At 38.2% G+C, this 5,818-nt stretch overlaps 1 pseudogene; it reads left to right on the forward strand.

Moving 5' to 3' along the window:
• The first annotated feature begins 547 nt into the window (after nucleotides 1-547).
• On the forward strand, nucleotides 548-1,034 carry LOC148029062 (nascent polypeptide-associated complex subunit alpha-like protein pseudogene; annotated as a pseudogene).
• Nucleotides 1,035-5,818: the final 4,784 nt, after the last annotated feature.

The following is a 5,818-nucleotide window of genomic DNA, read 5'->3' on the forward strand; positions in this document are numbered from 1 at the left end:
GATCATTGCATCATAGGCAAAGATCCTCCTGCAGCTAAAATCTGTTGCTCCAGCTATAACAAAGTTTCTAGCTTGTTCTTGACCACATAAAACTCTTGCTTTATCTGTTGCAAAGCTTGTAGGCATGATGAAACCTGAAATTTGTTTAAATTTACTCTTGCACAGTGTGTGTACAATTCAACAAAATCAAAAAACAAGTTTCACCTGTGGGGCAGTCCCACTGGAGACATGGCAACACCTTGTTATTTGCTATTGCATATGCTCAGGTTATGTATGCATATGTAATGTGGCTTGAGACATTGCCTAAGTCATATCTAGAATTTATTGTCAAAACTGGGCCTATTGCAAAGCCTGTGCTGAAGGCTGTCCGTGAAAGCTGTCGAAGGGAACCTATTGATGTAGCAGCTTTGTCTGACTTTGTTTCTAGCAAGACTGGTGGTGCCCCCTTTGAGCTGCGGCCTGATTGTGCACTTATTGCTTGCTTAGCTATACACCCAGAGACATTGTCTTGTATGGGACAAACAAGTAAAGCAGCCCGTGTCACTCAGACACCATGATGGCCAAGGAGAGCGCTGCTGACCTCGCCTCCGAGCTCGAGCAGCAGAAGCTCCAGGATGATCCACTGGTTGAGGACCATGATGACGATGATGATGATGCCCCTGAACTAGATGGAGAAGATGGTGGCCTTGCCAATGGGAAAGGGAAACAGAGTTGCAGTGTGAAGAAAAGCAGAAAAGCAATGCAAAAGCTTGGCATGAAACCTGTGTATTGTGTTCGGAGAAGCAAAAATTGAGGACCTTAGCACTCAATTATAGACACAGGCTGCTGAACAGTTTAAAGCCCCCGATCTGTCGCATGAAATCACAAAATCATCTGCAGCAGCTGAGCCTGAAGATGATGAAGAGGTGGACGAGATTGGTGTTGAGCCTAAGGATATCGAGTTAGTTATGACACAGGGTGGAGTATCACGATCTAAAGCAGTGTCTGCTCTGATACCAAATGACAAAACTGCAAGTAGAGGGAGAGTAAGATGAAACAAGCACAGTTTTTGGATCTCAAGTCAACTTCTCCTCCATTATTCTCCAACCATCTCTCCAAAAAACATTCCACACACTAAAATGGTATCCTCAAAAGATAGATACCCCAAACTTAAGGACACTTTACATACAACAATATGATAAGGCTTAGACTATGCCTTAGACTTTGGCTTATTTCTCAACAATGGAAATACAAGATATCCAATTGACAGGGATCAATATCCACATTGACATTAATGCACAACTTTGGTACTTGCTTCTAATCATTATGAGAATGACAATGCTTATACACAAGATAGGAATGGCGTCTCCTATCACCAAGCGACGTAGAGAAGGAATTGATATGTCCAAACTACCATCTCTATGTTCCCTAAATAAATTTGTAGATATAAGGCATGCAAGAAGGGTATTGCTTGATATAGTAGGGGCTAACATTGGAAGAACTGAGGCATGAACTATTTCAACCACACTCTTTAAGTACTTCCTCTAAAGGACCAAAGGAGGAGGGGGGTCATGATCTTCAGGTATTGATTCAAAATCTTCAATAGGATGAGGGAGAACTACTGGAGGGTTTTCAAGAGGTGGTGGAATTTCCTTTGCAAGGGCAAAGTATATCAAGAAAACCTACAAGTAAGGGCCATAGATGACATTAGTCACATTATCCCTAATGACCCTAATAAAGTGTTGATCCATTTTGGCAACGAGATAAGAACTCCAATTAATGGTCATGCCCTTGTGCACCATTCTAGAAACAATGAATAATTCCTTGGACATGTAATTAGATGGAGTCTTGGCAAGTATGAATTTGTCATAAAGGAATTGTCATAATTGTTTTTAAAAGGGATTAGAGATCATGGAAATGCAAACACCGGATGTAGTGATGACCCATTTAGCATCCAATAGATCATTGGTCTATCTCTGCAGAAGCTTCATATTGTCCGCATTGAAAAAGAGTTAGTGAGTTGCTGGAAAGGTTTCCCCATGGTAGGGAATAGAAAAACCTTCCCCAAGCCTCAGGTGTCATCAGGATAGTGGTACCATCATGGACAAAACTTGAATGCTTGCTATAAGAGGTTAAGAACTCATCACACAATATAGGATCATCGAGAATGAGTGGCAATGAGAGAGTCACAAAATGGGATAGGTTGGCCTTAGTAATAAGGTCCAATTCTGACAGTTGAGAATAGTTGTGACTGACCAAAGGAACATATCAGAATGGGCGAGGAGTTCGAGGTGCCATTTAGATGAAAATGAAATACACACACCACACAAACACATACAAAGGAGGCTTGGAAAATAACAAAACAAAAAAAGATAAGATTTTGACAAAGTATCACCAAGTACACAACATGAAAGACACCCCAAGCAAACCATAGCCTAGAAAAAATTTGGCATGTCCACACATGTGATCAATAGCTTCATGAGATACAAATATACAGGTATCATGATCCTTGTATCATGTAATAAAATCAAAAATATATACACTATACCTCGAACTACATTAGTGTGACCATCAAAATACCAAAAATACAATAAACTTCACCACACTGATACGATAGAACCAAGACTAGACTGCACTTAATAACATGAAATGATTAAGAATGTTGCATCACCCTCATACCCATGTAGCACATTCCTTGATGAGATAATGGATGTGCAATGTAGATAGATTCAAATTTAATGGTAGGTGAATTCTAGAAACTATTATCAATGAGTGAATTGTTTTATTAGGTGATCAACCTTAAAAAAGAAAACATCGGTTCCTTTTATTCTTTAAAGAAAATTCTTACATGTTCACGGTACATTAAACAAACCCTGGACTTTAAACTTGACTCCAACGGTCTCTAAATGCATATTTATTTTTACAAATTATTGTGTGTGGAGCACTTTTTTTTCTAGTGCATGCGAGAGTGATGCCTAGCTCATTTTATTACAAATTACAACGTGCAAGTTTAGCGCATTAAGTGTGTGCAATGTGAACTACATGTTTATTTTTTTTTGTTTAAATGGTGTGTGTTGAGCATGGATGCATGTGAAAAAGTGATTAGTTGGTTCATTTTAGCAATTAAATGTGGCTTGTCATACACCAAAAAGAAAAGAAAAAATTTGATACCTACAGGGTGTGTGAATGTACCCTAATCTGAATGAATGCACAAAAATCAAGTGATGGAGAGGAAATCGCGACCATGAAGTAATCCCAAAATGCAAACCAGTCAAGTTCAAAATTGATAGCTTAAGGAGAAAAAGAAAAATACAACACATATTTTTCACTATTTATTTTGGAATTTGATGAATTTTTCACTTGATTGGACTTTGGGTTTTTTTAATTTAAAAAACAAGTAAAATCAATTGAAAAGAGGGACTTTGGGGTTGGAATAATTAACTTGGTTTATATATTTTTGTTTTTATTAAATAAATAGTATGAGGATATGTATGGATATGTGTTTGGGTGGATTCAAATTGTTGTTTTTTTTAAAATATTTTAATATTTTTCAACTCAAAATCAATGTGTCATGAAGTGTTCTGATTTTCTTCAACAAATTTGGGTAATATTTATGAATTTTAGGAGTTTTTCAAAATTTTAGTTGATTTTATTTTAAGTTTTTAATTTATTAGAAATTTTTAATTAGAATTAAATATTCCAAAAATATTTTTAAATAATTTTTAATCATTGTAATTTTTAAACTTTTTAACAATATATTTATTTGATTTGTAAAGCATTTTTTACTTTTTTTGAAGGACATGTATTAATTACGAAAAGATGTGTATCTAGACCTGCTACATTGGGCGTGAACAACACTTTGCAAGCACCTCAGCGTGATCAAGATAACACATGCATCCTCGTGCATGAACAACAAATCAGCCTCGAACGCACAAACACGAGAATTCGAGCATAAACATCACTAAATGGGAAAAATATGCGGGTCCACGAATGCAGGAAGGTGTGAATGGACTAGTTTTGGAGAAGTGTAGGTGTGAACAAGTAAGTGTGGGAGAGAGAAGATGAGCTGGTGTGAATGGCCTTTAAGGGCTAGGGCTTTAACCTTAATATTAGCCTTTAGGAAAAAACAGACTTTAGAAAAAAAAAAGAGGATAATGTCAAGATGCAAGTAGTGAATATGTTCGAAATGGGCTCTAGGCATTCGGTTTGTGATAAGGAGAGGGAGTAGGAGCTGGGTGTTGTTCACGATGTAGACATAGCCCCAGTACTGCTGAGCCCTTAGGGAGCTGCCATAGCCACCTTTGCAAGGTACTCCATCAGAGCTTCTCTTGACACTCACAAAACCACCAGATGTAAAGTAGCTCTCAAGTCTGATGAGTGCCGTCTCTATGAGAGGATACAGAGAGTTTATCAATTCTCGAGGCACTACAACACTAGAAGACTACAACAGCTGTAGGAAGTCCTTGAAAATCTCTTTGCTTTCATTGTTAATCAAGACAATGGCAGTGCCAGGTAGTCCCAACTTAGATGCTCTTCCGATTTGGTAAATATATTCTTGTAAGGAATGGGGAATATAAAAATTTATTACTTGCCTAACTCGAATCAGATCTAGTCCCCTTCGAAGCACCCTAGATGTTGACACAACCCAGTGGTAGCTCACCCATCAAAAATGACATGAGAACTTGCCTCATGTCACTCATCGGCTTTTCACCATGCAAAGCAGTGGCCTTCAAACCTATCATATGCTATCTAGTGTCTGCCAGTAAGCCAGCACCTGCTTCGGAATTCACGAACACCATTGCTATGGGCTGAAAATGAGATGCACTTTGTAGTATCTTGAAGAGTTTTTGCTTTTTGCAGTTGGGTTCTACCCACATCACTATCTGTTTTACAGATTTGGAACTGCAAAAAACTCCCAAATTGGCACTGATGATAGGAAGAGCGAGGCAAAGAGATAAATAGATGATCCATGGTGTCCATCATGTTGAGGAGATAGTGGGATGAGAAGTAGAGAAAATGGGCCTAAGATATGGATATGGTAGAGGGCCTTAAGGTAGGTTCAACTCCTACTATATTGACATTACAATATGGTTAACTAATGACGCTAGAACTAGCTTGCCATGGCTCTGATACCATATTGATAAACATTGATCTAGAGCTAGTTAGCTATAACACAAATCATAGAACCTATACATGATAGAGAGAAGAGATTGTAACTCAAGTGAATTAGATTCTAAGATAGATTAGCTTGGACTCATAAACACAATCTTTGAGCGATTCAAACTCAAAGTACCATTACTTTGAAATGAGTGTCAAGTACATGCCTTTATAGCTTTTTGGATAGTTCCACTTTTCTTCTCTGTACTTATAAGATTTTGGACATCTTTTCCTAGAGCTTCTAGAGCATACATCTTTGTCATATCTCTCATACAAAGCCACTTATGGGCAAGCCTCTATATCAACCATCATTTGCTATTCTCAACAAGGTTAGCTTCTAGAGCTCTCTCCCTATTGGCATTATCTCTTGTTCTGTTTCTACCAGAGATGGCTAGGATCTTGTGAACCTCATTGACCTCTCTCTCTTGATGAAACCTCTGAGCCCTTTGCTCTTGGCTATAACTCACAATGCATTGCAATTCTATCCTCATGAGTATCTTCTCTTCCTCAAGGTCAGCTATGACATCAGGTATTAGTCTCCCATGGTGCGCTATCCTCACCTATTGATCATATTGTGTAACAAATCACTAGATGTCATCCGGATACTTAGCCATATTAAGGTCAAGGTTGAGGTCTAGACTGGTCTCATTTGAGCTGGTGCTGCCTACCATAGTAGCTACCT

This window comes from Lygodium microphyllum, chromosome 11 (genome assembly GCF_053477565.2).
Source record: "Lygodium microphyllum isolate KBCC chromosome 11, Lygodium_microphyllum_v1.1.10, whole genome shotgun sequence".
In the NCBI taxonomy this organism is placed as follows: domain Eukaryota; kingdom Viridiplantae; phylum Streptophyta; class Polypodiopsida; order Schizaeales; family Lygodiaceae; genus Lygodium; species Lygodium microphyllum.